The following is a 12,426-nucleotide window of genomic DNA, read 5'->3' as shown; positions in this document are numbered from 1 at the left end:
CCCTTGGCATCTATTCCTATCTTGCAATTTCTCAAAAAGAATTTGGGCAGCGGGTCCTCTTGGCATCCGTACCAAACATATTTGGGGAACATCTCTATTGGTTGCCTTTAAAAATTTGATTTCATTAGCCGGTGGGAATGGTAAAGAGGATCAGGAGCGTATTTTAAGCATTATCTGTATCACCCTGTATTTTCTTTGGTTGCACCGCAATCAAGTTAGCTTTGATAAACAGCCTCTTAATCCTCAGGTGATCATGTTCAACATCCATAGGTGGGTCCATGATCTGAATCTCACTGCTTTGGACACCCTCCCATCTCCCCAAGTCACACAATCACCATCTCCCCCAACCCCGGACCTGTTACCATTGTCTTTCTATTTGCAACTGGGATCTACTGACACATTCGTACTGGTAATGGATGGTAGATTTTGTACCTCCTCCTCATTTGGTGGATGGGGCTATTTGCTGATACATAACCATAAATTGTTTGCTTCGGCTATGGATTGTGGCTTTGTAGGTGTTACGTCAAGAAATCGCTCAGCGGTCTTTCGAGTGTCGTAACTTGTAAAAGACCCTAGGTGACAAAGGAGAATCGGTGTGGTTCCGGCCTAGGACTCTCCGATGCCTAATTTAGATCTCTCTGAGCAAATAGATGAATAGTAGTATTCAATATGAGTTAAGATGTCCCTTGACGGGGCTATGTACCTTGCCTTTTATAGTAATGTATGGCAGTGTGGAGAGTCCCAGTTGATGTAGAGTGTTTGTCGTAGGTGATAGAGTCCTTGAGTAGCAGGGCTCCTTCTTGATAGGTTGTCTTCCCGTGAGATGTAGTGTCCTTGATAGACTTGGTAATTGTATTCTCATAAGAGGTAGTGTCATGGTAGACTTGGCATCCTTGGTGGATAGACCTCATCTACATGGTAGATGAGGTTCCTAGTATATGAGTCCGTTCGGACTACGTGACTCGATAGGCGGTAGCCTAGAGTCCTTGGTGATGTGATCTGTGTCTTGTTGATGGCGGTGGCGACTGTCGTGTTCGAGGGAGACTGTGCCCGGGGATGACGTGTTCGAGGGAGTTGTCGTCCAAGGGGGTTGGCACCCAAGGAGGTCCACGCCCCAAGGGGGGTTGGCGCTCAGGGAGGTCCGGCCCCCAAGGGTGGTGGCACTCGATGGGGTTAGCGCCCATGGGCATTGGTGGTCGACGTCTGCGGTTGGTCTTTCCCCGACTCTATCTTGGCCCACTTTCCTGGGTCATGCCACATGGCGACCTCTGATTGATTGGTGTGAATTTGGGTTCATCATTTGTCCCTCACTCTCTTGGAACAGAGTGCTCAAGAGAGTATCACTTGCCTTCTTGTACCAATTAGGGGGTTCCCTACGAATAATTTCTTTTCTGAGGTTGTGCTTGTGAATTGCTTGGTGAGGGAGAGGTTGTGGGTTCAAACCTCTCCTCTCCCATCTTTTTTTTTTTCTTCTTATAGATATACATGCTCTTGGTCCTTTCTTCTCCTTTCACTTTTCCCTCTTCATTTTTCTTCCTCTCTCTTTCTTGCTCCTCTACCCTTTGCTTTTTTATATCTTCTCCTCTTACTTGGGCTTGGGTCTTGATCACTATTTATTGTTCCGCTCATGTGTTTGCTCTTGGGTCACAATGAAGAGTAATGTGCTCTACTTGCTTGTCTGATTCTCTTATCTATTAGCCTTGTCCTTGGGCTTGGTGTGCTTCAGGACGTGTGCGGCTTGGTATTTGGCTTTTGCCTTGTGTTCACGCTCGTCCCATGCTCATAATCCTGGATCCGCGCCTGGCTCTCGGTCGACGTCCATCTGTGGTCTGCACCTGACTTGATTATTGCCCCCCAAGGTTCCTGCCTGTGTTCCAACCAACGCTCGTCTGCCGTTGGTCCGCGCCTGACCTTTTTGGTTTGGACCTGCTTCGGTCCGTGCCCAACCGCCTCGATCCGCGCCTGGGCTCAATTCGTGCCTGGGTTCCATCCGCACCTGTCCGCCATCCGCGTCCGACAGCCCTCGGTCCATGCCTGCTTCGGTCTGCGCCCAGCCGCCTTGGTCCGATTTTGCTTCGGTCAGTGCCCAACGATCCATGCCTGAGCTCGATTAGCACCTGGGCTTAATCCGTGCCCTGGTCCGCGCCTGCATCGATCCGCGTCTAAGCTTAATTCGCTCCTGGGCTCAATCTGCGCCCTGGTCTGCGCTTATACTCGATCGGCGCCCCTGATCGCACCCTTGTATGTGTCATCTTCATTTTTCTCTCTCTCTTCTTTTTTGTTTTTGTTTTTCTTTTTTTCTCAACAATTTCTTTCACTCAAGAGTCCGCGGCTTTTGGGAGTGGACCTTTGGCTGCCTCTCTTTTTTTTTTTTTTTGACTGGTTCTGCCCTGGTGGTTGCAGGTGGGCATCCCTCTCTTCTCATCGATTGCTTGATCTTGGGAGGTCGTCACTCTAAGTAACTAGTTAGTCTATTTCATTGTTTTTTTATGTCATCATCTAACGACTCTGATCTGACTACGGTCGTTGTTGGATCTGTTGAGGAGTCTTCTTTGGGGTCGTCATCTCCCGCGGATACTTCTTCTTCCTTGCCTTCCCCTGTTGCTACTGATGGGGAGGAGGAGGTTTCTAGAGGTTCCGCCCCTAGTAGGGGTCGTAAGGCTTCTAGTGCCTCTACTTCAGTCGATGACCCTAGGAGCAAGTTGGCTCACATTCCTAGCACCTTGACTTCTTCGGACTTGGCATCACTTCGCCGAGAGTACCATATACCCTCTGAGATCGTGCTTTGCGTCCCTGGTCCTGACGACTGCGCTTACTCCCATCGAGGGGATGAGGTCTGCCTTTACCGTATCTTCTTCGCCCATAGTCTTTGTTACCCTATCTCCCATTTTGTGGAGTTGGTGTTGGAGCACTGGGGCCTCACTCCTGGGCAGGTGTTGCCCAACTCTTGGCTTGTTATTCTGGGTTTCTATGTGTTCTTCGCCTGGATGAGGCGTGCCGCCACCGTTCCCCTGTTCTCTTACTTTTACATGTTGAAGAAGGGGGAAGGGGGTGTTACCACTTCGCCCGTCGTCTCCCTAGGGGGTCGCTCACCGCGCTCGATCCTCTGATGGGGATCACCAGTTCGGTGAAGTATTGGAGAGACCGCTTCTTTTTTGCCATGGTCCCTCGATGTGCCTTGCGATCTACCTAGGAGGTTATTGAGGTCAAGGGGTGAACCACCCTCTTGAGTTGAGCGACTTTGAGCGCGACTCCCTCCAACAATGTCAGGGATGCAACCTGTTCGACGTCCGTCAGCTGGATTCTGAGGCCTTCTTATACCTTTGGAAGTTGAGTCCTGGTAAGACATTTGGCTTCTTTGGTATTTGCTTATGTACTTTTCTTCTGTGTGTACCTGTTGTCTGACTTGTTTTATGTTTCTTGATTGTATGTTGTGGTATAGTGGATATTCGACCTGATCTTAGTGTCTTCCGCTTGGATTTGCGGAAGAGGAGTACTCAGACTGCTCCACCTGGGGTTGGTTCTTCTACTACTGATCCTCCAGTGCCTACTTCTTCTCCTTTCGGGGTCACTGGGACCAAGCAGAAGGGAGGGCCTGACCCCTGGCTCGGTGAGGACTAGACCGCGGGTTATCCTTCTGCGATCGTCTCATACTATTGCTGCTCCTGGATCCTCTATTCCACCCCCTTCTAGAGGCAAAGGGGTGGTCTCCTCTTCTTCTGATACTATTGTTGATTCGCCCACCTCCTCTCCTTTGGTGCTACCTTGGGATCTTCAGCAGGGAGCGACATTGACCAGTCGCAGTGTATGTTGAGAGTGGTTGGATATGGGGAGGCTTCCCGGTGAGCGTTTGGTCCTGCAGAGGTTTTAGCGACGCCTTCCTGACACAGTCCCTCTACCAGGACATGGCTTCTGTGAGTTGTGCTTCTCAGTCTTTTACTTTTGGTGTTGTTATTGTTCTTGTACTTGGGATGATTCTTTGCAGCTATATTGCTTGCAGGTCTAACATCGTGTCACAGAGACGGTACTTCACCTGGAGAGTCATGCCTTTCGAGAGATCCAGCTGAACCACAAGTTCCAGGACTTGGAGAAGGAGCTTCAGGGGAATAAGGTAGCCCGGGAGGAGGCCGTGGCACGGGAGAGGAGTATGGCTGAGGAGCTCAGGGTGGCGTCTGCTGCAGTAGCTGAGCTAATCTAGAGCTCATGCCCTGGAGGAGGAGCTTCGCGCCTTGAGGTGGAGTCATGAGGTTAAGGTGTCCGAGGTCGGGGAGCGAGCAGTGGCAGCTTATCAGAAGTCTCCTGAGATCACTGCGTACTTCTATAAGTACAACCAGGAGATATATGACGTAGGCATCCGAGACTTGGCGGTCCGCATTTTGGAGATGACCCCCGACTATGATTTCTCTGGGTTCCCGGAGGTCACCACGTTGTTGCCTGCGACTGCAGCTGTGGCTCGTGCTTCTCCAAAGGGTGAAGCTGTGGCGACGGAGGAGGGGGTGGTTTTGCCAGAGAAGAATGTTGCTCGCCTTGCTGAGGCTGATATGATGTCCCCCGTTGGGTCGGATGCCACCCCTCCGTCTGATGCACCCTGAGTTGATAGGTGTTCTTTTATTTTTGGATGTTGAACTTTGGATTGTATGCACTTAACTTTTTATCTTCTTCGATGTGGATGTTATATGTATGTAATCCTTATTGCTTTGATGGTTTTTTTACCTTTGTAATCCCCGCCGGTCTATAGTTCTTAGTGATGTTTACACCTTGGCGGTCTACGGACCTTGGTGGCCAATGGGCCTTGGTGGCGTAATGCCTTGGTGGTCATCGGACCTTGGTGGCCAACGGGCCTTGGTGGCATAACGACTTGGTGGTCATCGGACCTTGGTGGCCAACAGGCCTTGGTGGCATAATGCCTTGGTGGTCAATGGACCATAGTGGCCAACGGGCCTTGGTGGCATAACACCCTGGTGGTCAACGGACCTTGGTGGCCAACGGGCCTTAGAAGCATAACGCCTTGGTGGTCAACGGACCTTGGTGGCATAACGCCTTGGTGGTCAACGAACCTTGGTGGCCAACGGACTTTGGTGGCCAATGGGCCTTGGTGGCATAACGCCTTGGTGGTCAACAGACCTTGGTGGCATAACTCCTTGGTGGCCAACGGACCTTGGAGCGGTGGCAGTAATCCATTCGAGTAGTAGAAGACGAGTATTTTCGAAACCAACTCTTTACTTCAATAAAAAATTTCAAATTATTCTTGAAACAGTGATGCCATCTACTGCTACTGCTACTACTACTATTTTACTGCTGCTGCCCGCTACTATTTTACTGTTGCTGTTAGTGGTGCTGTTGCTCTGCGCTGCTGTTCCTTCTACTGATAGTACTGCTATTACTTCTACTAATAGTGGTGCTGTCCCCTGGACGTATCTGCTTGGAAACTATGTAGGGTCCTTCCCAGTTTGTTGATAGCTTCCCTTCTTTTCGCGGCTGCGATTAAGGGTGTTAAAGGGTCTGGTTTCGGTTAAACGGTTCGGTTTAGTTCGATTTTGACTGCTTGAGGGCAGAAACCGTAACCAGAAAAGTTCTCATAATCAAAACCTGGACCGTTTAGTAAACCGTTTTTAAATGGTTTTGATTAAATGGTTCTATACGGTTTTACACGATTTCTATTAGACAGTTCTATACACATTCACTACTCTATTTACTAATACTAGTTATTATTACTTATTACTTACTAAGTTATTAGTTTTTTTTTTTTTTTTAAGGAAGGAAATCATTAATGAAGAAACATGACTACTTAGTAGTTGCTACTTGCTAGGTTTTATTTTTTGTTTATAAAAAAAAAAAAAGTTATTAGGTTTTTAACGGTTAGACGGTTTGGTTATAATCGATTTTAATTGGATTATACGGTTTGAAACTGTTGGATTAATCGGTCTAAACAGAGCCAAATCGATTAAATAAAAGTGTCATTTATAAAACCATAACCGCACCATTTAACTAAATGGTCTGTCGATTTTGGTTTAAATGGTTCGGTTCGATTTTGGTAAACGATTTTGGTTTGGTTTTGACACCCTTAGCTGCGATGAACTTGCCCTCCTTAGGACTAGGTCCCCCTGGTGAAATAACCTTTCTCTCACCCTGGCGTTATAGTATTTGGCTGTGCGCTGCTGGTATGCCACGTTTCTCAGGAGTGCCTTCTCTCGTACCTCATCCAGGAAGTTTAGGTTTGCTCACAGTTCATCTGTGTATGTCCTTTCATTGAAGTACAGTACCCTATGGGACATGGTGAGGACTTCTACCGGTGCTAGTGCCTCTGTGCCATACGCTAGGCAGAATGGGCTTTCCCTTGTGGGTGTTCTTACTGTGGTGCGGTATACCCACAGGACACTCAGTAGTTCTTCGACCCACTTCCCTTTGGCTCCTTCTAGTCTTTTCTTTATGTCATCCAGTAGGGTTTGGTTTGTTACCTCCACCTGACCATTGGCCTGTGGGTATGCTACTGAAACAGGTCGATAGTCAATGTTGTAGCTTTGGCAGAAGACTCTGAACTTGGGGTTGTTGAATTGCTTCCCATTGTCGAAGAATATGATTTTTGGCACACCGAACTTGTAGATGATGTCGTCACGGACGAACCTCTCCATTTCATTCTCTGTGATCTTGGCCATTGGTTTGGCCTCTACCCACTTGGTGAAGTAGTCGATGGCAACCACCAAGTACTTGCGGTTGCCTAATGCTGCTTTGAAGTCTCTCAAGATGTCTACCCCCCACACGGCAAAGGGAATAGGGTTGAGGATCGATGTCAGTTTAGTGGCGGGTAGATGGGGTGTTGGGGCGAACAATTGACATTGCTCGCAAGCCTTGACATATTGCATCGCTTCCTTTTGCATTCTCGGCCAGTAGAGCCCTTATCGAAGGACTTTGTAGGCTAGATGTCGTCCTCCCATGTGGCTTCCACAAATCCCCTCATGTACTTCTATCAGGGCATATTGGGCTCCCTTGGGTCCTAGGCACTGAAGCAGTGGTGTTATGGCCCCCCTCTTGTACAGTACACTGTCCAGGACGGTGTACTTTGCAGCTCTCATCCTTATCTTCCTTGCTTCGACCTTGTCTTCCGGTAAGACGTCGTTCTGTAGGTAGTTGAGTATAGGGTCCATCCAGCTAGGCCCTTCCTCAATTTTGTTGACTTGCTTCTCCTGGTATGTTGGTTCATGTAATATTTCCACGTACACTGCACTGGCCAGGTTTCTGAGTTCATCATTGGCTAGCCTAGACAGTGCATCAGCGGTGGCATTTTCTACCCTAGGAACTCAAACCATCTCAAACTTCACGAACCCCTCGATTAATTCCTGAGCACGTGCTAGATATGATGCCATTCGCTCGACCTTTGCCTCATACTCTCCATTCACCAGATTTACCACTAGCTGCGAGTCACTCCGGATGGATAGGTGTGTGACTTGAATGGCTTTGGCCACCTGGAGTCCAGCCAGTAGTGCTTCGTACTCTGCTTCATTGTTGGATGCTGGGAAGGCGAACCGGAGAGCATACTGGATTCGAAATCCTTCAGGGCTGGTGAGTATGAAACCAGCTCAGCTTCTTATGGCGTTACTCAAACCATCCACGAACATCTCCCATGATCCTCGATCTTAGTCCTCTAGTTCCTCTACTTCTACCTCAGTCTCAGGAAGGGTGCATTCGACGACGAAGTCCGCTAGAGCTTAGCCTTTAATGGTCGTCCTGGGCTGGTACCTGATGTCGTGTTCGCTCAGTTCAACCGCCCAGGCGATCAACCGTCCGAAGATGTCTGGCTTGTGCAGTACCTTCTTCAACGGCAAGTTGGTGAGGACTGTAATGGTATGGGCTTGGAAATAAGGTCTGAGCTTCCTAGCCGCGATCATCAGTGCATATGCTACCTTCTCAATCCTTATGTACCTGGTCTCTGCATCAATCAAGATATGGATAACATAATAGATGGGTCTTTGTATCTTACCCTCTTCTTTTAGTAGCACTGCGCTCACTGCGACGGGTGTCCCAGCCAAGTAGATCTACAACTTTTTGTTGGGTTCTGGGCGCCAAGCAATTGGGATTCTCGAGGTACACCTTCAGCTCTTCAAACGCTTTTTGGCACTCCTCTGTCCATGCAAAGTCTTTAGGACTTCGGAGGTTCTTCAACGTCTTGAAGAATGGCAAGCACTTGTCTCCCGATCGTGACACGAACCTTGAGAGGGCAGCGATCCTTCCATTCAATCTCTGTATTTCTCTGACTATCCGAGGTGGTGCCATCTCTTGGATGGCCTTGATTTTGGATGGGTTGGCTTCTATTCCCTGTACTGAGACCATGAACCCCAAAAATTTACCTGAGGTGACTCTGAAGGCACACTTCGCAGGGTTGAGTTTCATTTGGTTTCTTCTCAGCACGGTGAACGCTTCTTCCAGGTCAGTCAGGTGTTGATGGGCTTGGACGCTCTTTACGAGTATGTCATCTACGTGTACCTCCATGTTGCGCCCAATCTGTTCCTCAAACATCCTGTAGACCATCCTTTGGTAGGTGACCCCTACATTCTTCAATCCGAACGACATGACATGATAGCAATAGTTCTCCTTGTCCGTTTGGAAGGCTGTGTAAGACTCGTCATCCTCATGCATGAGGATCTGATTGTAGCCAGAATAGGCGTCCATGAACTCAGTATCTCATGTCTGGCGGTGATGTCGATCAGCAGATCGATCCTGGGTAGTGGGTACTCGTCTTTTGGGCATGCCTTGTTCAATTCCGTATAGTCGACGCACATTCTCTACTTTTCATTGGGCTTGGGTACTATGACCTCGTTCGCAAGCCAGGTAGGGAACTTCTCTTCTTAGATGAACCCTGCTCAGCTCAACTTCTCGACCTCTTCCTTGATGGCTGCTTATCAGTCGAGGGTAAAATTTCTCCTCTTCTGCTGGACGGGCTTCCTGGTTGGGTCCACATGCAGTCTGTGCTCTGCTATGGATCTGGGTATGCCTGGCATGTCTGCAGTTGACCATGCGAAGACATCTATGTTAGTCTGGAGGAGGTGCCCCAGCTCTTCTTTCTATTCATCGCTCAATAATGAGCCAACCTGTACAACCTTGGAAGGGTTGTCTTTGTTGAGTGGCCAGGCGATGAGGTCCTCCACCGGTCTTCCTCTTTTTTCTATCATTTCATCTCTCTGGTCACTAATTAGGTTCTCTACGCATAGTGCCATCCCCCGTGTGTTGCCCTAGGAGGCCATTGAACGACACCACGAACTTGATGACCATGAAGTTTACCATGATCGTCACTTGTCAAGGGTGCTCTCCAAAGGTGACGGGCAGCTCTATGGTGCCTCTGATGGAGGCTGTGGCGCCCAAGAATCCATGGAGGTAGGTGGGCTCTGGCTTGAGCTGATCGTCTCTAAATTCGAACTTGCGGTAGGCTTCCAGTGAGAGTACATCCACGGACGCCCCTGTGTCTATCAGCATCTTGTGCATGAGTCGGTTAACTATCTCCACCTGTACTACCAGGGCGACCTCATGTGGAAAGCTCACACCTTCCAAGTCATCATTCGAGAAGGAGATCACTGTCTCGATCTTGGTCATCTTGCTTGGCTTCTCTGCTACTCCCACAAACCTGGCATGGGCTTTGGCCTTCCTGGTTGATTCTTACCCCGGTCCTCCAAGTATGGTGAGGATGGGGGCCCCCTTGGTGCCGCTGGGCTCTGCTACATCTCTTCTTTCATTAGTGCGGTCTCTCTCCCTATCTTGGTCTGCTCTTCTTTCTTCCCTCCTTGGTTCTCTTTCTCGGTCACGTCCTCGATCTCCTTGGCCTAAACGGCCATCATGTCTCCCCTTCACGTATTTGTTCAAACTCCCTGCTTTCACAAGGCCTTCTATCTCCCTCTTCAGTTGGTAGCAGTCTTCTGTGTCATGCCCATAGTCCTTGTGGAAGAGACAGTATTTGTTAGGATTGCGCTTCTCAGATCCTGCTAGCATGGGTCGTGGCCATCGAATTAGGTCATGGTCCTGGATCTGCATAAGAATTTGGGACCTGGTGGTGTTCAGCGGTGTGAACTCTGGACTGCCTGCTCTCTCACTCCTCTCTGGGTGGCGGTCACTTCTTCCTGATGGGCGATCGCCCTTCTCTTGTCGACGTTCAGTCCTCGACCTCTTACTCTCTTTACGGTCATCTGGTGCTGACCTCTTGCTGTCCTGTGGCTTGGCTTCAATTGCCTTCTTCCGAGTTGTACTATCTCGGCCATGTTGGTGAACTCGTTGCATAGCTCTAGGAGCTCCTTCATAGTCTTGGTCTCATGACGCACCAGGTCCTTGATCAGTTCTATGTCTCGGATGCCCCCAGCCAAGGCAGCATGCTGGGTCTGGTTGTCTAGGTCTCTGACTTCAAAGGACTCCTTAGTGAACCGGCTGACATACTCCCTGAGAGACTCCCCAGGGTTTTGTATCACGTTCAGTAGATTGATCGTGGTCTTCTTTTGCTTGATGCTGCTCTGGAAGCGGGTCACAAACTGTTCGCATAGCTCTGCAAATGACCCAATCGACCGTGGTCGTAGTCTGGAGAACCATGAGGTTGCCGCATCCTTAAGGGATGCAGGGAATGCTCGACAGGATACCACGTTCGATCCACCATATGGCGTCATCATGCCATTGAAATAGTTGATGTGGTCATTAGGGTCGGTGGTACCACTATAGAGTTCAAAGGTGGGTAGCCTGAACCTGGATGGGAGTGAGGCTGACATGATCTCTTCTGAGAAGGGGTGTTGTCCAGGGATTGAGTGTGTCTCACCCTTGGTCTGCTTCTTCAACCCTTCTAGCTTCTCGTCCAATTCTCGGAGTCTCTTGTCTAGCTCTTCATCCCGCGTTTGCCCTTCACGTTTGACTGGTCATTCGCTGTGAGCTCGTTCGCTTCCTCTCCTGGAAGTCCCCTCTAGTCTCGACTGTTGGCGAGATGGTGAAGGGTTGCATCGTGACGAATCTTATCTTGATTGCGAGGGGCTTGCTTCACAGTAAGTCTGGCTTTGCTCTGGCGCATAGCTTCCTCCTAGTCGACCATCAAACACCGACCTTCGGATGGACCCTTCAGGATTAGGTACCATGGATCGGTGTGATGGCGTTCTCCCCTGATTCAACCGTGCTGGAGGATCCATCGATCTCCCCCTAGGTTGGGAAGGCTCTCCCCGCTGCCTGGTGTGCCTCTCTGATCTGTCACCCCTGGGAGGGGTTCTCCTGGGGCTCTGTTCGAATCGAGGGTCTGTCCTGCGATGGTGTGATGTTGCACGCTGCCTCAAGTAGTCACGGAAGAGTCGTTGATCCTCGAGGATCTGTCGCTGTAGGTCATTGATTTGACCCATAGTTGTTGGGGCATTGGGGTCAGGTACCACCTCCACCACCACTTCGTTGTTGGGTTCGATCACCGCAACTTGATCATCGTCTGGGATCTCCCTCTCCAGAGAGACATGGTCCTGGTTATTGACTCTGCGACGTGAGCTCTTTGGATGAGGTGATCCATTCCCCTCCCTCGGGGCATTATTGGTGGAGGGAGCGGTCTTCTTGCCTCATGGTGTCATGGTATGAACAGTTATGGAAACAAGCTAGTAAAGGTAATGGCTAGCGTCGTTCCCACAGACGGCGCCAATCTGTTGCGTCAAGAAATCGCTCAGCGGTCCTTCGAGTGTCGTAACCTACAAAAGACCCTGGGTGACAAAGGAGAACCGGTGTGGTTCCGGCCTAGGACTCTCTGATGCCTAAGTTAGATCTCTCTGAATAAATAGATGAATAGTAGTATTCAATATGAGTTAAGATGTCCCCTGACGAGGCTGTGTACCTTGCCTTTTATAGTAGTGTATGGCGGTGTGGAGAGTCCCAGTTGATGTAAATTATTTTTCGTAGGTGATAGAGTCCCTGAGTAGCAGGGGTCCTCCTTGATAGGTTGTCTTCCCGTGAGACGTAGTGTCTTTGATAGACTTGGTAATTGTGTTCTCATAAGAGGTAGTGTCATGGTAGACTTGGCATCCTTGGTGGATAGACCTCATCTACGTGGTAGATGAGGTTCCTAGTATATGAGTCCGCTCGGACTACGTGACTCGATAGGCGGTGGCCTAGAGTCCTTGGTGATGCGATCTGTGTCTTGTTGATGGCAGTGGCGACTGTCGTGTTCGAGGGAGACTGTGCCTTGGGATGACGTGTTCTAGGGAGTTGTCGTCCAAGGGGGTTGGCGCCCAAGGAGGTCCACGCCCCAAGGGGGGTTGGCGCCCAGGGAGGTTCTCGCCCCCAAGGGGGTTGGCGCCCGTGGGCGTTGGTGGTCGGCGTCTGCAGCCAGTCCTTCCCCGGCCCTGTCTTAGCCCACTTTCTTGGGTCGTGCCACGTGGCGACCTTTGATTGGTTGATGTGAATTTGGGTTCATCGTTAGGGTCAGCACAAGAAGCG

This window comes from Telopea speciosissima, chromosome 2 (assembly GCF_018873765.1).
Source record: "Telopea speciosissima isolate NSW1024214 ecotype Mountain lineage chromosome 2, Tspe_v1, whole genome shotgun sequence".
Lineage (NCBI taxonomy): Eukaryota > Viridiplantae > Streptophyta > Magnoliopsida > Proteales > Proteaceae > Telopea > Telopea speciosissima.
Note: the sequence above shows the minus strand (reverse complement) of the source record.